Raw genomic sequence first — 24,736 nt, 5'->3', positions numbered from 1 at the left:
TCTCGCCCCTGTCGAGAATCATCTTTGCTATCCTTTCCTCTACATCTCTGGAACTATTTGGAGGTCTATAAAAGACTCCCAACAGGGTGACCTCACCTCTCCTGTTTCTAACCTCTGCCCATACTACCTCAGTAGACGAGTCCTCAAATGTCCTTTCTGTCGCTGTAATACTCTCCTTGATTAACAATGCCACACCCCCCCCCTCTGTTACCATCTTCTCTGTTCTTACTGAAACATCTAAATCCCGGAAACTGCAACATCCATTCCTGCCCCTGCTCTACCCATGTCTCTGAAATGGCCACTACATCGAGATCCCAGGTACCAACCCATGCTGCAAGCTCACCCACCTTATTCCGGATGCTCCTGGCATTGAAGTAGACACACTTTAAACCAGGTTCTTGCTTGCCAGTGCCCTCTTGCGTCCTTGTAACCTTATCCCTGACCTCACTACTCTCAACATCCTGTACGCTGGCACTACAATTTAGGTTCCCATTCCCCTGCTGAATTAGTTTAAACCCCCCCAAAGAGCACTAGCAAATCTCCCCCCCAGGATATTGGTACCCCTCTGGTTCAGGTGAAGACCATCCTGTTTGTAGAGGTCCCACCAACCCCAGAAAGAGCCCCAATTATCCAGGAAACCAAAACTCTCCGTCCTGCACCATCCCTTTAAGAACTCATGATGCTAATTAGCTAAGTACCAGGATGTAGTCATGTGACTAGAAGCCATAGTGTCTCTGCACTGTAACATCCTGGACAAAGGTTCTGTATATAGTTTGCTCTGTATTGTGTGTATTAGTTTAGCTGTAAATGAACCTACTAGAGATCTTCAAGAAACTGGAATCCAACTGGAATCCACGTACCTCATTGTGTTGCTTAAGATAACACAAAGAGACTCAAGATATGGTGACAACGGTGGTGAAAAGACAAGATTTAAGCTTGAAGACCATGGATAAAACAGCAAACAAAATTTAAAAGCAATATAGAAAACAGAAGAGAAAATTTGAAGCAACAAGTGAAAAAGCTTTAAAACAGGTACCTGAAAAGAGTGAAAGAAAGCTATGGAAGCGTGGCTGAAAAGTAAGCAATCTGGCAAGCCATTGTGCCGATGATCAAGCAATCCAAGTCTAAAAAAAAAACCTTTAAAGAGTTTAAAAAAAATACATTTTCTAAAGGCTCCAGGTGAGCAAGAAAAAAAAGGAGAAAACCCTGAAAACGCATGAACTGAAAAGAAAACAAAGTCTGATAATGCAAAAAAGCGTGGAAAACTCCAGAATTCCCTTAAAGAAGTAAAGCTGAAAAATTGCTAAACCAGTCAAGCACACAGAAGATAAATAAAATCTAACAAAAAAAAAAGCAAAGGCAAAAACCTTTAAACTGCCTATCGAACAGCCGTGTAAACATGCAAGCAAAGTTTTTTTAATTCTTTCATTAGATGTAGGCGTCGCTGGCTAGGACAGGATTTATTGCCCATCCCTAATTGCCCTCGAGAAGGTGGTGGTGAGCTACCTTCTTGAACCGCTGCAGTCCATGTGGGGTAGGGACACCCACAGTGCTGTTCGGAAGGAAGTTCCAGGATCTTAACCCAGTGACAGTGAACGAATGGCGTTACAGTTCCAAGTCAGGATGGTGTGTGGCTTGGAGGGGAACTTGCATGCAGGTGATGATGTTCCCATGCATTTGCTGCCCTTGTCCTTCTAGGTGGTAGAGGTCGCGGGTTTGGAAGGTGCTTCTAAGGAGCCTTGATGTGTTGCTCCATTGCGATGGTACAGGGAGTGAATGTTTGTGGATGGGGTGACAATCACATGGGCTGCTTTGTCCTGGATGGTGTCAAGCTTCTTAGTGTTATTGGAGCTACACCCATCCAGGCAGGTGGAGAGTATTCCATCACACTCCTGACTTGTGCCTTGTAGATGGTGGACAGGCTTTGGGGAGTCAGGAGGTGAGTTACTCGCCGCAGGATTCCTAGCCTCTGACCTGCTCTTGTAGCCACAGTATTTATATGGCTACTCCAGTTCAGTTTCTGGTTAATGGTAACCCCTAGGATGTTGATAGTGGGGGATTCAGTGATGGTAATGCCATTGAATGTCAAGGGCGGATGGTTAGATTCTCTCTTGTCTGAGATAGTCATTGCCTGGCACTTGTGTGGCATGAATGTTACTTGTCACTTATCAGCCCAAGCCTGGATACTGTCCCGGTCTTGGTGCATTTCTACACGGACTGCGTCAGTATCTGAGGAGTCGCAAATGGTGCTGAACATTGTACAATCATCAGCGAACATCCCCACTTATGATTGAAGAAAGGCCATTGATGAAGCAGCTGAAGATGGTTGGGCCTAGGACACTACCCTGAGGAACTCCTGCAGTGATGTCCTGGAGCTCAGATAATTGGCCTCCAACAACCACAACCATCTTCCTTTGCACGAGGTATGACTCCAACCCGTGGAGAGTTATCCCCCGATTCCCATTGACTTCAGTTTTGCTCGGGTTCCTTGATGCCATACTCAGTCAAAGGCTGCCTTGATGTCAAGGGCAGTCATTCTCACCTCACCTCTTGAGTTCAGCTCCTTTGTCCATGTTCAAAACAAGGCTGTAATGAGGTCAGGAGCCGAGTGGCCCTCGCGGAACCCAAACTGAGCATCACTGAGCAGGTTATTGCTAAGCAAGTGCCACTTGATAGCACTATCGACGACACCTTCCATCACTTTACTGATGATCGAGAGTAGACTGATGGGGCGGTAATTGGCCGGGCTGGATTTGTCCTGCTGTTTGTGTACAGGACATACCTGGACAATTTTCCACATTGTTGGGTAGATGCCAATGTTGTAGCTGTACTGGAACAGCTTGGCTAGGGGTGCGGCAAGTTCGGGAGCACAGGTCTTCAGTACTATTGCTGGAATGTTGTCAGGGCCCATATCCATCCTTCAGCCGTTGCTTGATATCACATGGAATGAATAAAATTGGCTGAAGTCTGGCATCTGTGATGCTGGGGACTTCAGGAGGAGGCCGCGATGGATCATCCACTCGGCACTTCTGGCTGAAGATTGTTGCAAATGCTCAAGCCTTATCTTTCACACTGATGTGCTGGGCTCCCCTATCATTGAGGATGGGGATATTTGTGGAGCCACCTCCTCCATTCAGTTGTTTAATTGTCCACCGCCATTCATGACTGGATGTGGCAGGACTGCAGAGCTTCGATCTGATCCGTTGGTTGTGGGATTGCTTAGCTCTGTCTATTGCATGCTGCTTATACTGTTTGGCATGCAAGCAGCCCTGGGTTGTAGCTTCACCAGGTTGACACCTCATTTTGAGGTCTACCTTGTGCTGCTCCTGGTATGCCCTCCTGCACCAGGATTGATCCCCCACCTTGATGGTAATGGTAGAGTGGGGGGATATGCCGAGTCATGAGGTTACAGATTGTGGTTGAGTATAATTCTGCTACTGCTGATGGCCCCACAGTGCCTCATGGATGCCCAGTTTTGCATTGCTAGATCTGTTCGAAATCTATCCCATTTAACACAACACGATGGAGGGTATCCTCAATCTGAAGACGGGACTTCATCTCCACAAGGTCACTCCTCCCAATACTGTCATGGACAGATGCATCTGTGACAGGCAGATTGGTGAGGACGACGTTAAGTATGTTTTTCCCTTTTGTTGGTTCCCCCACCACTTGCCGCAGACCCAGTCTAGCAGCTGTGTCCTTTTAGATTTGGCCAGCTCGGTCAGTAATGGTGCTAGTAAGTCACTCTTGGTGATGGACATTGAAGTCTCCCACCCAGAGTACATTCTGCACCCTTGCCACCCTCAATGCTTCCTCGAAGTGGTGTTCAACATGAAGGAGTACTGATTCACCAGCTTAGGGTGGGGTGGGGGGTGGGGGTGGTAGGTGGTAATCAGCAGGAGGTTTCCTTGCCCATGTTTGACCTGATGCCATGAGTTGATATTGAGGACTGTCAGGGCAACTCCCTCCTGACTGCATACCACTGTGCTGCCACCTCTGCTGGGTCTGTCCTGCCAGTGCGACGGGACATATCCGGGATGGTGATGGTTGTGTCTGGGACATTGTCTGTAAGGTATGGTTCCATGATTATGACTATGTCAGGCTGCTGCTTGACTAGTCTATCGGACAGCTCTCCCAACTTTGGCACAAGCCCCCAGATGTTAGTAAGGAGGACTTTTCAGGGTTAACAGGGCTTGATTTGTCATTGTCATTTCTGGTGCCTAGGTCAATGCCGGGTGGTCGGTCCGGTTTTATTCCTTATTGACTTTGTAGCGGTTTGATACAACTAAGTGGCTTGCAAGGCCATTTCAAAGTCAACCACATTGCTGTGGATCTGGAGTCATATGTAATTCAGACCAGGTAAGGACAGCCGATTCCCTTCCCTGAAGGACATTAGTGAACCAGATGGATTTTTACAACAATTGACAATGGTTGTCAATTATACTTTAGTTCCAGATTTATTAATTGAATTCAAATTCCACTTTCTGCTGTGTTGGGATTCAAACCCATATCCCCAGAACAATACCCTGGGTCTTTGGGTTACTCGTCCAGTGACAATACCACTACGTCACCACTTCCCCAATACTGACAGAGCTGGCCAAATCCTAAAGGACATAGCTGCTAGTGCTGACAGAGGAAAAAACAGAGAACACTGTTCAGCACCTGTTACACTCCATCAAAGCAGTTAGCTTAAAAAATAGAATTTTTTAAAGGGGGAACAGCGCAGAGTTAATATAGCAAGTTTTAAAACAGGTTTTAAGCCACAAATAGAAACCACAATGCTGAAGGCATGCACAGAGCTAAACAAAGCTAAATATAAAGCAGAAAGCAAAAGAACAGCTGAAGGATGGATTTCAAATTTCCCAACATGAACTGGAAGGCCATTGATAGCCTATCTGAATTCAAACTTTTTAAACACAAAATGCAGTTATGCTTCATAGAGCACGCGGTTGCAGAGCCAGAGAAACAGGCTGTGAAAATACTGAGAGCAATTGGAAATGAGGGGTTATACAGAATCAATACTGAAGAGGCTTGTCTGAAGAGGAGCAGAAAGATATGGAAAGTGCTAGAAGATCAGCTTCAGGTGAGCATGAATTTTAGAATTCATCACCTGGAATTGATGTCCTGCAGGCAACAGCCACAGGAATCAATAGATCAATTTATCAGTAGATGCCATACTAAGGGCGACAATTGCAATTTTTCAGAAACTGAGCTGTCAGAGCAAATAATGGAGCTGGTTCTTGTCTCAACACCTATTGAAGCATTTCAAAAAGACCTCTTGGGGGAAAAAGAAAGGTCACAGCATTGATGTGCTGCTGGAAGATGGCAGGAAGTAGGAAGCCAGTGTAACTGGACAGCAGCGTCTGCAAGCACTAGATGCAGCTGACAGAATTGGCATAATAACCAGGTCACAAAAAGCATACAAGTTTTGTGGTAAGTGTGGTTTGTCCCACTCACTGCGAACTTGTCCTGCACTTCAAGATCTGTGCAAGGCTTGCGGTGCAAAAGGACACTGGGCCCGCCTATGCAAGAAATCTGGCTTCAAAGACACAGCCAGAAGTCACAATAGGACACAAACAAAAAGAAGACAGGCGCAGCAGCATGGCAACAGCAGCAAAGAGAGCACCAGAGACCTGCGTAAATGCAAGCCGATACACAAAGTCTACAGTGAAATAGACCTAAGACAAGACTCAGAGTGGAGCGGACGAGCAGGCAGATTGCATTGTGAACCTGATGCATTGTGTTGATGAAGTCAAACAACTGGAAGAAACATAGAAACATAGAAAAATAGGAGCAGGAGTAGGCCATTCGGCCCTCAGAGCCTCACCGCCATTCAATATGATCACGGCTGATCATTCAAACTCAGTACCCTGTTCCCTTTTTCTCCCAGTATCCCTTGATCCCTTTAGCCCTAAATATCTAACTCCTTCTTAAATATATTTAATGATTTAGCCTCAACTGCTTTCTGTGGTAGAGAATTCCACAGGTTCACCACTCTCTGGGTGAAGAAATCTCTCCTCATCTCAGTCCTAAATGGCTTACCCCTTATCCTTAGACTGTGACCCCTGGTCCTGGACTCCCCCGCCATCGGGAACATCCTTCCTGCTTTTGCTACTATTAATATCATGTGCCGAAAGAAAGTTGGCAAATACACACTCAGGACTAAGAGAGACAAGGGAGCTAGTGCAAATATCCTACCAGTCCAAATCCTGAAGGATATGTCCTGGGGTCGTTGGAAATTAATGATACATCCGACAACTGCAAAGTTATCTGCATACAATGGGTCACCCATCTCTTGCAATGGCACACTAACAATGCAATGCAGCTATGGCAAGTCGGCATGGAAACCACAAATACTTAACCTGGTAGACACGAGCGGACCAGCAATGGCAGGACTACTGGTATGTAAGGACCTCAACATTGCGACTATCCATGAGATCACCAAGGTACCCATTACAGCAGAAGAGACCAAGGGTACCCACATTGAGTCAGTCCAGGACTTACAACAAATGTACCCGGACAGGTTTGATGCCGTCAGAGATTTAAAAGGCGATGCCGTACTACACCTCAGAGAGGATGCACTCCCTGCGTCCAGCCCCCTGATATCTGAGATTGAATCACAAATTTTCCAGGATCTCAGTGGTTCGGGTTTGGAGAGTATCATCCCCTTCTCAGAGATGCCACACCAAGAGAATGAAGATACAAATACAGCTGGTGAAAGTTCTCTATCAACAGACAGTGCTTCTTTGAACTCCAGTGATTTAGGAGAAGAGATTGACGTTGTAACCATTGAGAAGCAAAGGCTGGCAAATGGAAATCTCCAAGGGCCAGAACCCACTCGCAGACTCTGACCAGCATCAAACGGAGCAGTCTGGCAATCCAGCAACAGCACAACTATGCTGCACCTTCACTTCTGGTCTCTAGAGAACTGCCAGCTATACAACGGGCCAGAACGGACATATACCTCCAAGAGGCTAAGTACTCTTCCCCCAACAAGTCGTTGACCTTGAGCCCCAGAGGATGAGGAGAGGCGAAGGACATGCAATGTTCTGAAGAGGCAGAGGAGGAATGAGTTGAAGGTTGCCTGTTGGCTCTTTGAGATGAGGTGCCGGAGCTCTTCAAGAATGACAAGGCTGCAAAAGTGGTCATCCTGAGAAAAGCAATGGAGTATGTTAGCAGACTGAAGGCAGAACAGCAGAAATTGAAAGCAGAGAGGGAGAAACTTCAGGAAAAATAACAACAGCTTAGACGCAAATTCTCCGAGATGCGGGAGACACTGCTCGAAACGCAAGGGAGAATGAAGATGGTGCATGACTGACATGCAGTGATGGAACAACAGGACAACAACCAACACATTGACAACATGTCTGCAAACCAATAACAGCCAAGGGTGAAATCCACATCCCCAGAAAGTTATACCTTAACAAGGTCTGGAAGAGTTATTAAACCACAGAAATGAGATCTGGACTCTTAAGCTTCTGCACTGAGAAATTTCACAGTTCCTATCTTTATACTTGTAAATTTTATAATCTCTATCCCTGTATAACTAATTTTGATATTATCCAATTTTATTTGTTTTTACTTGTAGCGTACGAGCCTTATCTTTGGAAAGAAAGGGGATGTTGTTTGCTCACTTTAAGAGTGATGTCCCTTTAAGAACTCAATATGCTAATGAGCTAAATACCAGGATGTAGTCATGTGCCTAGAAGCCATAGTCTCCCTGCACAAAGGTTCTGTATATATTTTTTTCTGTATTGTGTGTATTAGTTTAGCTGCAAATAAACCTTCTAGAGATCTTCAAGAGACTGGAATCCGCATACCTCATTGTGCATGGTCCAGGAAGGTGGTGTTATTTCAATAAGTGCAGAACATATTAGTTTTCTTGATTTATCTATGGGGCAATTTTAACCTAAAACTGACGGGATCAGATAAGCCGGCCATTTTGTACCCCATTCAATTTTAGTTTCCATTCAGTTCCGGGCGTGTTAATTTGCAATGACCCCAAATATTATGTTTTGGTCCCCGGTTTGCTGAAGGCTCTTAACATGTATGTAGGTGGAACAAAAAATGATTGTTGGCAGATGATTTGACTGTGAAGGAGATGAAATACAAGCCCAGATGCATTGAGGTCAGTTGCAGCCCTGGCTGAGATCAGCTAACTCAACAGATACCAGGGCATCAAACCTGTCTCCTGTTTGTCTGTGTGGCCAAATATGTCCAAATATTCATGCATTGACTAGGTCATCAGGTGAAAGTAGACAGTATTATTTAGCAAATTGGCAATAGAACTGCAGTAGTTCTATGTGCTTATGGCTCCATTTAGTGATTGACAATTTACAGCACTACTTTGGTTGGAGTCAAGGACTGGAAGCATTTTAAGATGGACTATTCACAGTCAGTTGTGGTTCAATTTGTTTGACCCTCATCCATGAGTTAGGGTGTGAGTTCAAGCCCTACGACAGAGACTGGAGTGCATATTTATTTGTGGATACCGAAGTGCAGTTCTGAGGGACTGCTCCCTTCTTTAAGGTTACGTTTTTTTTTAGGCGAGACCTTAAGCTGCTTCCTTTCTCTGGTTGGTGTAAGATTCCAAAGAGGAGGGAATTTTCCTGGCCAACCAGCACCACTTAAAACAGATTATCTGATCTTTTATCTCATTGCTGTTCAGAGAACCTTGTTGTCTGCACATTGACTGCTGTACACGTCCCAGCAGTGGAATAAGTTGGGTTTAAATAAAGCTTGGTATCATATTGGCATCTTTCCATTTTTTTAAATTCATTCATTCATGGGATGTGGGCTTCGCTGGCTAGGCCAGCATTTGTTGCCCATCCCTAATTGCCCTTGAGAAAGTGGTGGTGAGCTGCCTTCTTGAACTGCTGCAGTCCATGTGGGGTAGGTTCACCCACAGTGCTGTTTGAAAGGGAGTTCCAGGATTTTGACCCAGCGACAGAGAAGGAACGGCGACATAGTTCCAAGTCAGGATGGTGTGTAGCTTGGAGGGGAACTTGCATGCAGGTGGTGGTATTCCCAGGCATTTGCTGCCCTTGTCCTTCCAGTTGGTAGAGGTCACGGTTTTGGAAGGTGCTGTCGAAGGAGCTTTGGTGCGTTGCTGCAGTGCATCTTGTAGATGGTACACACTGCTGCCACTGTGCGTCGGTGGTGGAGGGAGTGAATGTTTGTGGATGGTGTGCCAATCAAGCGGGCTGCCTTGTCCTGGATGATGTCGAACTTCTTGAGTGTTGTTGGAGCTGCACCCATCCAGGGAAGTGGACAGTATTCCATCACACTCCTGACTTGTGCCTTGTAGATGGTGGACAGGCTTTGCGGAGTCAGGAGGTGAGTTACTCGCCATAGGATTTCTAGCCTCTGACCTGGGAGAGATGATGGGAATGCAACCTCAGAACTTTAGTGAGATCAGATGTGATCGTCTGCTGCACTTTTGATGGCTGAACAAGCCGATTCTGAAAAGGCAAAGTCTGCCATAAGAGCCACACATGGGGCTGGATTTTGTCCTGGATGCGGAGCTCCCGGAGCCATGCCAAAAAGGTGGGGGGATCCCCGCCTCTGCCTTTTCGTGCTTCTCCAAAGCGATTCTCCAGTCTTTTCGAATCATCATTTTAGAAGGCGGGATCCCTGTCTCTTTATAGACTTTAAAGGGAGGGGGATCCCACCTCCAAGAGCTGCTGGCCAATCAGAGGGCCAGCAGATCAGTAGTTTCAGCAGTTCCACTAGGAGTGGTGGCCACTGCCAGTACTGCAGAGGCCTCGGACCCAGGCCCAGCGCTGGAACCTTGGAACAGAGTTAGGTGAGGCGGGGTCACTGGGGCGGGTCCGGAAAGCCCCGGCGAGGGGGGGGTGGTGGGGTGGTCATGCAGTCCAGGGAGGAGGGGGCGATCCCGAGGGGTAAAGTTGTTCCCGGTGGGGTCCTCCATGAGCCACAAATTGTCCAAAAAGGAGGGACCCCTCCCAAGCCCGCAGCGAGGGCACCTCGTTTTACAAGGCATCTTCCCTGTGCGGTGGAGGTAAGATCCCAGCAGCAGCAGGAAGAGGCTCTTAATTGGCCATTAATAGGCCATGTAAGGGCCTCAATTGACCTCTGTGTGGGAGTGCTGACATCGCCCGCCCCCGGGAAGAACTCAGGGCAAGGGGAGGCGACAGGCCTGTCATGATACTTTGTGTTCCCTCACCTCAGTGGGCCTCACAAAATCCCGGCCAAGAAGTTGTCTCTTGCTGGTGGTGGGGAATGATCTCCGCTTATGCCTTGCTTGCAGGTGGTGGCTTAGTGGTAATGCCACTGGATTAATAATCCAGAGCCCCAGGATAATGCCCTGGGGGCATGGGTTCAAATCCCACTATGGCAGCTGTTGGAATTTAAATTCAATTAATTAATACATTCAAATAATTCATTTAAAAAAATCTGGAATTGAAAGCTAGTCTTAGTAATGGTGCCATGAAGCTGTGATTGATTGTTGTAAAAACCCATCTGGTTCACTACTATCCTTTAAGGAAGGAAATCTGCTGTTGCTTACCTGGTCTGGCTTACATGTGACTCTTGACTGCCCTCTGAAATGGCCTAGCAAGTCACTCATTTGTCAGTGGCAATTAGGGATGGGCAACAAATGCTGGCCTTGCCAGTGATGTCTACATCCCATGTAAAAGTTTCAAAAAATTTGCTTTGGAGCTTCTGAAACCACATGTCATGGGCCTGTAAATTGGGCCTGTATTCTCTGGAATTTAGAAGAATAAGAGGCGATCTCATTGAAACATATAAGATTCTAAAGGGGCTGGATAGGCTAGACTGAGAGATTATTTCAGCTTGTCGCGGAATCTAAAACACGAGAGCACAGTCTCAGGATAAGGGGCCGATCGTTCAGGACTGAGATGAGGAGAAATTACTTCACTCAAAGGGTTGTGAATCTTTGGAATTCTCTACTCCAGAGGATTGTGGATGCTCCATCGTTGAATAAATTTAAGGCTGGGATAAATAGATTTTTGGTCTCATAGGGAATCATGAAATATGATGAGCGGGTGGGAAAGTGGAATTGAAGCCTAAGATCAGCTATAATAGTTTTGAATGGCGAAGCAGCCTTGATGGGACATATGGTCTACTCGTGCTCCTATTACTTGTGTTCTTGTCAAGGTGGTGAATTCCTGCCCACAACTGGTATTGCCATTTGCATTGTTTGTTTTTTCCCACTTGCCATGATTGTTTTTGAGAGTTTTCATGACCTTTTGATAGCATCCTTGAATTGGAACTTCAGCACCTTGCTGGTCTCTTGGCATAGGCTACCTCCCTGTATAGCATATTCTTGGGAATGCAGCCATCTTCCATCCTGTACACATGCCCAAGCCAGCGAAGCCTTCTTTGCTTGATTAGCGCGAGCATGCTTGGCATGTTTGCCCGAGAAAGGACTGCTTCATTGGTGACTTAGTCTTTCCACGTGATGCTCAGGATGTGTCATAGACACCGGAGATGGAAGTTGTTGAGCCTTTTTTCTTGGTGGGTGTAAGTTGTCCAGGCTTCGCTGCCATACAACAATTTGTTGAGGATATAGGCCTTGTAGATAAGCATGTTGGTCCTGCAGGTCAGTTTGTTTTTTTTCCATGCCCGTTTTGTTAGTCAGTCAAAGTTGGTGACTGTATTTCCAATGTGTGTGCTGAGCTCTTCATCCAGAGATAGGTTGTCTGTCACCGTAGATCCAAGGTAGCAGAATTTGCTGACTGCTTCCAGTGGTGTGGTGTTGAGTCTAATCACAGGCAGAGACACAACACCCTGTCCCATAACTACAATGTTCGTGACACTGATGGTGCGGAAGAACATGACACAGGCATGAGACAAACAATCCATGAGCCTTTGGTGCTGGTCTTGTATCTGGGCAACTCGTGCAGCATCATCAGCATACAGAAGGTCTCTACATGCTGCACTTTTGTCTTAACTTTCAGTCTTGATAGGTTGAGGGAGTTTCCCGTCTGATCGTGTGTGGAGGTACACGCCTTCCTGTCGGCAGGGAAAGCATAGGTCAGGAGGACATAGAAAAATATACAAAAGAGTAGAGGGTAATATGCAGTCCTGTTTCATCCTATTCGTGATCTCAAAACTGTCAGAGGTGGAGCTGTCGAACTGAATGGTGCCCTGCATGTTATCATGGAAGGACCATATGAGCCTGCGAAGCTTGGGAGGGCAGCTGATTTTCTTTTGTATCCAATAGAGGCCCAGCCTGCTCATGGTGTCAAATACTTTTGTGCGATCTACAAAAGCAAGGTAGAGTGGTGTTTGCCACCCTTGGCACTTCTCTTGAAGCTGCCGTAGGGAGAAGATCATGTCCACTGTGGATCTGCCTGCTCTGGAGCCACGTTGTACCACCGGGTATATTCTGTTGACTAGTCGATAGAGCCTAGTTGGAATGACTCTTGTAAAGGCCTTCTCAGTGACGCTGAGCAGCGAGATGCCCCAGTAGTTGCTGCAATCCTCTCGATCACCTTTGTTCTTGTATAGCATGATGATGTTTGCGTCACATATCTCACGTGGGATGGAGCCTTCTCTCCAACAGAGGGGGAGAAGGAGGTTGTGGAGGTATGGCAGCAGGTGGGGGTTTCCATACTTGAGTAGCTCAGCTGGTATTCCCTCCTTTTCAGGTGCTTTCCTTGCTGCTAGGGAGTCAATGGCCCTTTCAAGCTCAAGTAATGAGGGTTCTGCATCAAGCTCATACAAAACAGGTAGCTGCAAAAGGTCATCAAACCCAGACAGAGAGATATCCGTCTGACGTGAGTATAGCTCGGAGTAGTGCTCTATCTAGTGGGCTATTTGCTTGCTCCTGGCAGAGTACTCACCCATCAATGGATTTCAAAGGAGCAACTTTGGTGATGGCGGGACCAAGTGCTCTTTTAATACTGTTGTACATAACACAAGGGTTACCATTGCCACTAGGAGTTTATATTTCTTCGCACAGATTGATCCAATACGTATTGGGACAACGCCATGCTGTTTTTTGCACATTCTTTAAGGTTAGGCGACATGTTGTAAGCCAGATGAGCTATGCTCTTCGCTTCAATGATGGGGGGAGTCAGTTCTGCAAGATAGGTCTCGAATCAATCTTTGTTCCTATTTTTTCTTTTGCCAAACCTGGTTACTGCAGCTTCATAGGTGATTGACCACAGAGACTTCCATTCCTCATCAGCATTATAGGAACATAGGATCATAGGCCATTCAGCCCATCGAGCCTGCCCTGCCATTTAATATGATCATGGCTGATGATCCACTTCAATGCCTTTTTCCCACATTATCCTCCTATCCCCTTATGTCATTTGCATTTAGAAATATGTCAATCTCTGCTTTAAACATACTCGATGACTGAGCTTCCACAGCCGTCTGGGGTAGAGAATTTCAAAGATTCACAACCCTCTGAGTAAAGAGATTACTCCTCATCTCTGTCCTAAGTGGCTTCCCTCTTATTTTGAAATTGTGTCCCCTGGGGAAATATCTTAGCTGCATCTACCCTGTGTATCCCAAAGTATTTTGTAGATTTAAGTGAGATCACCTCTCATTCTTCTCAACTCTAGAGAATACAAGCCCAGTTTCCCCAATCTCTCTTCAGAGGACAGTCCCGCCAACCGGAAACAAGTCTGGTGAACCTTTGTTGCACTCCCTCTATGGCAATAATATCCTCCCTAAGGTAAGGGGACCAAAACTACACACAGTACTCCAAGTGCGGTCTAGCCAAGGTTCTATACAATTGAATCAAGACTTCATACTCCTGTACTCAAATCCTCTTGTGATAAAGGCTAACATACCATTAGCCTTCTTAATTGCTTGCTGCACCTGCATGTTAGCTTTCAGTGACTTATTGACAAGGACACCCAGGTCCCTTTGTACATCTACACTTTCTTACCATTTAAAAAATACTCTGCACATCTATTCCTCCTAGAGTGGATAACCTCACATTTTTCCACATTATATTCCATCTGCCACGTTCTTCCCCACTTACTAAGTCTGTCCAAATCCCCTTGAAACTGCTTTGCATCTTCCTCACAACATACATTCTCACCTAGTTTTCGTGTCATCCACGAATTTAGAAATACTGCATTTGCTCCCCACATCCAAATCATTGATATATATTGTGAACAGCTAGGGCCCAAGCACAAATCCCTGTGGTACCCCACTAGTCACAGCCTGCCAACGTGAGAATGACCCATTTATTCCTACTTTCTGCCTGTTAATCAGTCCTTAATATAGGCCAGTATATTACCTCCAATCTTATGTGCTTTAATTTTGCTAACCAACCTCCTGTGGGGGACTTTATCAAAAGCCTTCTGAAAATCCAAGTATACCACGCCCACCGACTCCCCTTTATCAAATCTGTTAGTAACATCCTCAAAAAACTCCAACAGGGTCGTCAAACATGATTTCCCATTCATAAATCCATGTTGACTGTGCCCAATCAGATCATTGTTATCCAAGTGTCCGGAGAGAGAGGAGCAGGGAAAAATCGAAAAGTGACACCAGAGTGACGTCACAATCAACAGGGACAGCAGTGAAATAGAGATCTGCTGGGGTGAGTACACAGGTAAGTTTTTAATTTAATTTAAATCAAACATAGCATCAAAATCACAGGCAAGCAGGTAGGTGATTGGTTTGGGAAAAAGTTACCTGTTTGGTGATTAAGGTCCATTCTAATCCTAGCGTTTAAAATAGTAAAGGAACTAGTGGTAAGCTTAATAAAATATATAAAAAAAAGGAAAACAAAATAAATGTTTGAATAAAATCATTAAGTAGTTAATTAAAACACAGTAAGGATGGCAGGACAGGTGATGTGTTACGGCTGCAGCATGTGGGAGCTCCTGGATGCCAGTGTGATCCAGGGCAAACATCTCTGCAGTAAGTTTGGGGCGGCACAGTGGCGCATTGGTTAGCACCGCAGCCTCACAGCTCCAGCGACCCGGGTTCAATTCTGGGTACTGCCTGTGTGGAGTTTGCAAGTTCTCCCTGTGTCTGCGTGGGTTTCCTCCGGGTGCTCCAGTTTCCTCCCACAAGCCAAAGACTTGCAGGTTGATAGGTTAATTGGCCATTATAAAAAAAATTGCCCCTAGTGTAGGTAGGTGGTAGGGAAATATAGGGACAGGTGAGGATGTGGTAGGAAAATGGGATTAGTGTAGGATTAGTATAAATGGGTGGTTGATGGTCGGCACAGACTCGGTGGGCTGAAGGGCCTGTTTCAGTGCTGTATCTCTAAAAAAAAAGTGTTTGCGACTCGAAGAGGTTTGGCTCAGAGTCCTTGAACTGGAGTCTGATCTGCAGACACTGTGATACATCACTGAGGGGGAAAGTTACCTGGACATTTTGCACCAGGAGGCAGTCACACCCCTTTGGATAGGGTCTTCTGATTTGGTCAGGGACAGGAGAGTGTGGCTGCAACTGAGGCAGGTAAGGGGACCCAGAGGGCAGGAGTGCAGGAGCCTCAGCCTTTGCAATTGTCTGACAGGTTTGAGGTTCTTTCAGCTTGTTTGAATGAGAGTGGGGCTGCCGAGTGGATGAACAACCTAACTATGGCACCATGGTACAGGAAGCCATTCAAGTAGAGGGAGAAAAAAAAATGTAGTGGTAGTAGGGGACAGTATAGTTAGGGGGATTGACATTGTTCTCTGCAGCAAAGAACAAGAGTCTAGACGGCTGTGTTGCCTACCAGGGTTCGGGACATCTGCTCAGGGCTGGACAGGAACTTACAGTGGGAAAGGGAAAATCCAGTCATCGTGGTCCATGTAGGTACCAACGACATAGGCAAGACAAGGAAAGAGGTTCTGCATTGTTAGTATGAGGAACTAGGCGCCAAATTAAGAAGCAGAACCTCAAAGGTAATCATCTCTGGATTATTCCCTGAACCATGTGAAAATTGGCATAGGGCGAATAAGATTAGAGAAATTAATGTGTGGCTCAAAGACTGCTTTGGTAGAAGTGGGTTCCAGTTTGTGGGGCACTGGCACCAGTACTGGGGAAAGCGGTGGCTGTACCGCTGGGACTGTCTACACCTGAACCATGCTGAGGCCGGTATTTAAGCGAGCTACATAACTAGGGGAGTAGAGAGGATTTTAAACTGAATATTGGGAGCAAGGGATCAAATTTGGGAATATATAGTAAATCAAGGAGTAGAGACAAGGCAAGCAAGGAAGGTATGAAGATGGGAAATGATAAACAGACTATGACAGGGAGGAACAGAGGGTACAAATCTTAGAGTCAAGGCAAGAAGTCACTTGTGGAGTGGTGTACAGGCCACCTAACATTAACCACACTGTCAGACGGGGTATAAAGGAAGAAATAATGGTAGCTTGTCAGAAAGGTACAGCAATAATTATGGGGGATTTTAACCTACATATAGACTGAAAAAATCAAATGGGTAGAGGTAGCCTCGATGAGGAGTACATAGAATGTTTTTGGGATAATTTCTTGGAACAATACATTCTGGAGCCAACTAGAGAGCAGGCTATACTTTTTTTTAATTCATTCATGAGATGTAGGCGTTACCGGCCAGGCCAGCATTTTTTGCCCATCCCTAATTGCCCTTGAGGAGGTGGTGGTGAGCTGCCTTCTTGAACTGCTGCAGTCCATTTGGGGTAGGTATACCCACAGTGCTGTTAGGAAGGGAGTTCCAGGATTTTGACCCAGCGACAGTGAAGGAACGGCAATATAGTTCCAAGTCAGGATGGTGGGTGACTTGGAGGGGAACTTGCAGGTGGTGGTGTTCCCATGTATTTTCTGCCCTTGTCCTTCTAGTTGGTAGAGGTCGCGGGTTTGGAAGGTGCTGTCGAAGGAGCCTTGTTGCTGGACCTGGTATTGTGCAACGTGATAGGATTAATTAATGACCTCATAGTTAAGGTGCCCCTAGGTAGCAGCGATCATAATATGATTGGATTTTACATTCAGTTTGAGGGAGAGAAGAGGTGGTCCGAGACTCGTATTTTAAACTTAAATAAGAGCAATTATGAAGGCAAGAAAGCAGAGTGAACTGGCAAATCAGGTTAAGGAAAGGTCAATAGAGATGCAGTGGCAAACATTTAAGGGGGTATTTCAGAACAAACAGAATAGATACATTTCAACGGGAAAGAAAAATTACAAGGGTGGGTCCTGCCATCCGTGGTTAACTAAAACAGTTAAAGATAGTATCAAAGTTAAAGATAGTATCAAACTTAAAGAAAAAGCATATAATTGCACAAAGAAGGGAGCTGGTTCAAAAGATTGGACAGAATATAAAAAACAGCAAAGAATGACTAAAAGATTGATAAGGAAGGTAAAATTAGAGTACGAGAGAAAGCTAGCTAGAAATATAAAGACAGATAGTAAGAGTTTCTATCGATATTTTAAAAAGATGAGTTAATAAAGTGAGCGTTGGTCCTATAGAAAGTGAGTCTGGGAAATTAATAATGGAGAATAAGGAGATGGCAGATGAATTGAACAGATATTTTGCATTGGTCTTCACTATTAAGGATACAAGTAACATCGCAGTACTAGCTTTAAGTTAGGAAATGGAAGGGAGGGAGGAACTCAAGAAAATTACAATCACCAGGGAAGTGGTACTGAACAAATTGTTGGAGCTGCGGGCTGACAAGTCCCCGGGTCCTGATGGACTTCATCCTAGGTTGTTAAAAGAAGTGGCTAGTGAGATAGTTGATGCATTTGTTTTAATGTTCCCAAATTCCCGAGATTCGAAGAAGGTTCCATTAGATTGGGAACTAGCGAATATAACTCGTTTATTCAAAAAGGGAGGGAGACAGAAAGCAGGAAACTACAGGCCTGTTAGCTTAACATCTGTCTTAAGGAAAATGTTAGAAGCTATTATTAAAGATGTAATAGCAAAGCATTTAGAAAATTCAAAGTAATCAGGCAGAGTCAACATGGTTTTGTGAAAGGGAAATCATGTTTAACCAATTTATTGAAGTTCTTTGAGGGAGTGACATGTGCTGTGGATAAAGGGGAAATGAGTGGATGTATTGTACTTAGATTTCCAGAAGGCATTTGATAAGGTGCCTCATCAAAGGTCATTGCAGAAAATAAAAACTCATGGTGCAGGGGTAACATATTGGCATGGATAGAAGATTGGCTAGCTAACAGGGAACAGATAGTAGGTATAAATGGGTCATTTTCTGGTTGGCAAGATATAACAAGTGGTGTACCACAGGGATCTGTGCTGGGGCCTCAATTTTTTACAATTTATATAAATGACTTAGATGAAGGGACCAAAGGTATGGTTGCTAAATTTGCTGATGACACAAAGATAGGTAGGAAAGTAACTTGTGAAGAGGACATAAGGGGGCTACAAAGGGATATAGAGAGGTTAGGTGAGTGGACAAAGACCTGGAAAATGGAGTATAATGTGGGAAAGTGTGTAATTGTCCACTTTGGCAGGAAGAATAAAAAATAAGCATATTATCTAAATGGTGAGAGATTGCAGAGCTCTGAGATGCTGAGGGATCTAGGTGTCCTAGTGCATGAATCGCAAAAGGTTAGTACGCAGGTACAGCAAGTAATTAAGAAAGCTGATAGAATGTTATCCTTTATCACGAGAGGAATTGAATACAAAAGTAGGGAGGTTATGCTTCAGCTATACAGGGCATTGGTGAGACCACATCTGGAGTACTGTGTACAGTACTGGTCTCATTATTTAAGGAAGGATGTAAATGCGTTGGAGGCAGAAGGTTTACTAGACTAGTACCTGGAATGGGTGGGCTGTCTTACAAGGAAAGATTAGACAGGCTAGGCTTGTATCCGCTGAAAGTTTGAAGAGTAAGAGGTGACTTGATTGAAATATTTAAGTTCCTGAGCGGTCTTGATAGGGTGGAAGTGGAAAGGATGTTTCCACAATACAACCTTCTTACTAATACTAATTTCCTTCAATTCTTCATTCCCCCTAATCCCTTGGATCTCTAATTCTGGGAGATTTCTTGTATCTTCCTCAGTGAAGACAGACAGAAAGTAATTATTTAGCTTCTCTGCCATTTCTCTATTCCCCATGATAAATTCCTCTGACCCTGCCTGCAATGGACCCACATTTGCCTTAGCCAAACGTTTACTTTTTACGTACCTATAGAAGCTTTTACAGACCTTTTTATATTTTTTGCTAGCTTACATTCATATTCTATTCTCCCTTTCTTTATCAGTTTCTTGGTTCTCCTTTGCTGTATTCTAAAATCCTCCCAATCCTCAGGTTTACTACTATTTCTGGCAACTTTATAGGACTTTTCTTTTAATCTCATACAGTCCTTAACTTCCTTTGTTATTCACTGTTGACTGCCTTTAATTTTGGGGCTTTGCGCCTTGAAGGAATGTATAACTGCTGTAAACTATGTAATATTTCATTAAAGACTATCCATTGCCTATGTCCTGTCATATCTTTTAATGTATTTTCCCAATACACCTCAGCCAATTTGCCTGTCATACCTTCATAATTTCCTTTGTTCAAATTTAGCACCCTGGCTTCAGATTGAACTACCTCACTTTCAAACATAATGTAAAATTCTATCATATTATGGGGGAAATTCCTGGCAACACGCATGAACATTTCAATTCTGCCACATGCAAACTGCCGATTAAAAGTATCTTATTTAAAGGTGGGCAGTCTGCCAGGGTTGTTCCTTTCAAGATGTGATGTGCCCTGAGCAGCCTTGACCTGTTTGTTGGGTAGTGTATTGTACATTAACAGAATTGTTGTTCCAGCTTGACAGAAGAGAGACAGGAGGGTGGGTGTCCAGGCTAGACATCCACTGGAATGGCTACCACTATACTGTTTATCAGATTTCAAAAAAGGTACTCTGCAGAGGAAAGAGAATGCTAAGAGTTATAGTGTGGTTATGTTACAACATTAGTAAAGCTGAAAAGATATTTTTGTTTCATCCTGACACCAAGGCGGAAATTTTTGCATGGAGGCGGGTGTGGGGTTAAAACTGGGAAAATTAATAGTGGGTTGAGAAGCCAGCTCTTCACATCACGTTTCACTTCAGCATGTTAGGCTGCAAGTGCGCAACCCCTCAGGAGCGATATTGTTATGACCAGGTGAGAAAGAGGTCTAGGGTTCCCTTTCAGCCTTCACCTGGTCTTGCTGTAACAGGGTTTAATTTTAAACACACCGTGTTTTTAGTTCCCCCTTGGTGAATCCTTGTTCACCGCTTTCCAATTATAAGGCAAAGAAACCAGCACACACACAGGTTTTCTTCGGTTTAAAGAAGAAAAGTGAAATTTATTAAACTTAAACTCTAATTCGGTTAATGCCTACGGATGCACGACGCGCCCTTGCTAGCATGCATATGCGATACGCACATGCAGATAGGGACAGAAAAGAGCAGGAGAAATAAAATGGAAAAGTTTGAAGCAATATCTGAAGAGTTTTTGTTCCGGGTCTTTAAGCTCACTGATTGTAGGTAGTTCTTGTTTTTTGTTGGGGCCCAGTATTCTTCTTAAACCGTGTTCTCTGCAGGACACTTTTCTGTCTTGGTTCATGTGTCTTCTGTGGGTTTTTGGAATTCCGTGAGAAAGAGGTGGGAGCAGACAGACAGGCAGGAGGTCCTATTTAGTCCAGGAGCAAACAGCTTTCTCTCAGTTCAAACACTATCTCCATAATTTAAAACGTCCCAAGTTGGCCAGCAGGGTAGTCACGTGACCAACTGCTATAACCACTTCTGGCTTTGTGCATTGTGTCAGGGAATAGTCCTTTGTCTACAAACGCTGTCTGTTAATATGCAAAAATATGGGCCTGGCAACCCCTTCTAACAGGCCTTCTCTTCTTGCCAGCAACAATTTGAAATTTAATGTCCATGTGGTGAAATTAATATGCCTCATTCTTGGCAGGTGGGGGCCTGCAAAACAGATAGGCTGTCCGATAGCATATGTTAACACTCAGTTAGTGATATTTACACAAACTTGTTGGGTCCACAGGTTTCCTGGGCTTTCTAAAATTCACCAGTGAAAGCAAGGCGACCACTGGAGTTAATACGTCTTATGGAGATATGGCAATCCATACTCAGTGCTCACTTTTCTTCCCTGCTGGTGGGAAAGGGTTTACTTTCTACACTTTGGAGATTTGTTCCATTAGGATGAGCGGTGCTTTGGCTGCCTTAGATTGGACTACAGATGAGAAACAGTATGGCCAGCAGCAGCACCAGCAGCCACCAACCTGTAGCTGCACAGCAGCAGAGTCGTGCGGTCCGCAGCAGGCAGTATCCATGAAACACGGTCTACAGGCAAAGGCTCAGTTTCCTTGACCTGTGTGAACAGCAGTGCCTCAGGCCCAGGTTGTCATGTCAGGTGGTGGCAGACATCTGCAAACTTGTACAGGAAGGCTCGAAGAGCAGCAAGAAGTGGAGGCGGAGGTGGGTGATGATGGCAATACTTCCCCAGCTGCTCACATTGTTGCCTGGGATGCCCTTATGAATGGAAAGGTCTCTTAAGTTGCACTAGTGGACCCATCTCACAAGCACATGCAACTGCCACGTTTCCTGTTCGACCCCCCCTTTCCAACATCCGTATGCCCCTGGCATGAAACAGTCCTGCAGACAACCAACCCGTGAACATCTCCCATTAGTCCCCATCAATTCATGTCCATTTTTGCTTGCTGGGTGGTAAGTCCCATTCATCATCAAGCAAATGAAAAAGGGAAGACAAGTCTCGAAAGTGGCGCAAAAAAAAAATCTGTGACCTAACTAAACAACAGAAACTTAACAGCACAACATTTTTTCATAGATTCATGTGCATACCATTGTGCAAATACAAAGCTATACTCTTCCTTTTCCTTCAGCTCCGATGTGGTGCAGCCCCCTATGGCTTCAGCAGAGGTAGAGGCAGACTGCTCAGATCCTTGCTTTGACTGCTGAGATGCTGTTGGTGAATATCCACTGGGTTTTGGAACCTATGAGGCCTTCACCAGAGACTGCTCCACCTGCACCTGTGCGGGGGCAGACTCAGCCGTTGGGAGATGAGGTAGCATGTGGGTGATTGACTGAGGATAAGAGGCAACTGGTGAGAAGTAGAGGCATTCTGAGTGGAGTCCCCACATCCAAGTCTCCTTTAGCCATCATCACTCTTATGGCCAAGCCACATTTCAATGCCACTGCTGTGCTGGGGAGCACCTTGGTGCAGATCGGTGGGGTGTTGTATGGGCATGGCTAAAATATTTGTCATCCTATTTAAGATGGCAGATATGTTGGCATCCAGAGTCTGTGGGATCATAGTCAAGAATTGCATAGGCTCATTTAGTTTAGAGTTTAGTTTAGAGATTCAGTACTGAAACAGGCCCTTCAGCCCACCGAGTCTGTGCCGACCATCAACCACCCATTTATACTAATCCTACACTAATCCCATATTCCTACCACATCCCCACCTGTCCCTATATTTCCCTACCACCTACCTATACTAGGGACAATTTATAATGGCCAATTTACCTACCAACCTGCAAGTCTTTTGGCTTGTGGGAGGAAACCGGAGCACCCGGAGAAAACCCACGCAGACACAGGGAGTACCCAGAATTGAACCCGGGTCGCTGGAGCTGTGAGGCTGCGGTGCTAACCACTGCGCCGCGATTGGGACATTTGATATTCCGTGCCACGGACCAGTCTATCCATGAAAGAACACATCATTTCAGTGGCCTGCAACATAACCCATTCGTGTTTAGTTTAGTTTAGAGATACAGCACTGAACAGGCCCTTCGGCCCACCGAGTCTGTGCCGACCATCAACCACCCATTTATGCTAATCCTACACTAATCCCATATTCCTACCACTTCCCCACCCGTCCCTATATTTCCCTACTACCTACCTATACTAGGGGCAATTTATAATGGCCAATTTACCTATCAACCTGCAAGTCTTTTGGCTTGTGGGAGGAAACCGGAGCACCCGGAGAAAACCCACACAGACACAGGGAGAACTTGCAAACTCCACACAGGCAGTCCCCAGAATTGAACCCGGGTCGCTGGAGCTGTGAGGCTACTGTGCTAACCACTGCGCCACTGTGCCGCCCCACTTTCATGCTGAAAGTAGACTCCTCCATTCTCTCTGCAGCCATGATGAATGTGTTTGGAAGGCTTGTCAGTGCATTGAACATTATCTGCTGCTCAATGATTTTCCTTTTCATCAACTGTAACCAGGGTACAGCATCTGTATCCAGCTGAGCAGCTTGGATGGGGCTGCATACTCTGACAGAGGGTTGTGTGGCACTACCACCATGCTAAATAGGATAGATTTTGAACAGATCTAGCAAAAACTGGGCATCCATGAAGTACTGTGGACCATCAGTAGCAGCAGAATTGTACTCGAAAACAATCTGTAACCTCATGGCCCGGCATATCCCCCACTGTACCATTACCATCAAGCTAGGACACCAACCCTGGTTCAATGAAGAGTACAGGAGGGCATGCCAGAAGCAGCACCAGGCATACCTCAAAATGAGGTGTCAACCTGGTGAAGCTACAACACAGGACTACTTGCGTGCCAAACTGCGTAAGCAGGATGCGATAGACAGAGCTAAGTGATCCCATAACCGACAGATCAGATCTAAGCTCTGCAGTCCTGCCACATCCAGTCGTGAATGGTGGTGGACAATTAAACAACTGATTGGAGGAGATAGCTCCACAATTATCCCCATCCTCAATGATGGGGGAGCCCAGCACATCAGTGCAAAAGATAAGGCTAAAGCATTTGCAACAATCTTCAGCCAGAAGTGCCGTGTTGATGATCCATCTTGGTCTCCTCCTGAAGTCCCCAGCATCACTGATACCAGTCTTCAGCCAATCCGATTCACTCCATGTGATATCAAGCAACGGCTGAAGGAACTGGATACTGCAAAGGCTATGGGCCCGACAACATTCCCGCAATAGTACTGAAGACCTATGCTCCAGACCTTGCCGCACCCCTAGCCAAGTTGTTCCAGTACATCTACAACACTGGCATCTACCCGGCAATGTGGAAAATTGCCCAGGTATATCCTGTGCACAAAAAGCAGGACAAATCCAACCTGGCCAATTACCGACCCATCAGTCTAATCTTGATCATCAGCAAAGCGATGGAAGATGTTGTCGCCAGTGCTATCAAGCAGCACTTGCTCAACAATAACCTGCTCACTGACACTCAGTTTGAGTTCTGCCAGTGCCACTCAGCTCTTGACCTCATTACAGCCTTGTTTCAAACATGGAGCTGAATTCAAGAGGTGAGGTGAGAGTGACTGCCCTTGACATCAAGGCAGCATTTCACCGAGTGTGACATCAAGGAGCCCTAGAAAAACTGAGTCAATGGGAGTCAAGGGGTAAATTCTTCATTGGTTGGAGTCATACCTAGCGCACAGGAAGATGGTTGTGGTTGTTGGAGGTCAATCATCCCAGTCTCAAGACATCACTGCAGGAGTTCCTCAGGGTAGTGTTCTCGGCCCAACCATCTTCAGCTGCTTCATCAATGACATTCCCTCCATCATAAGGTCAGAGGTGGGGAGGTTCGCTGATGATTGCACAGTGTTCAGCACTATTCGCGACACTTCAGATGCCATATGCAATAAGACCTAGACAACATCCAGGCTGATAAATGGTAAGTAACATTAGTGCCACACAACTGCCAGGCATTGACCACCTCAAACAAGAGAGAACCTCCCTTTGACATTCAATGACATTGCCAGTATCAACATCCTGGGGGTCACGATTGACCAGAAACTGAATGGAACCAGCTATATAAATAACGTGGCTACAAGAGCAGGTCAGAGACTGTGAATTCTG

Source organism: Heterodontus francisci, chromosome 7 (assembly GCF_036365525.1).
Source record: "Heterodontus francisci isolate sHetFra1 chromosome 7, sHetFra1.hap1, whole genome shotgun sequence".
Classification (NCBI taxonomy): Eukaryota; Metazoa; Chordata; class Chondrichthyes; order Heterodontiformes; family Heterodontidae; genus Heterodontus; species Heterodontus francisci.
This window is presented reverse-complemented; position numbering follows the sequence as displayed.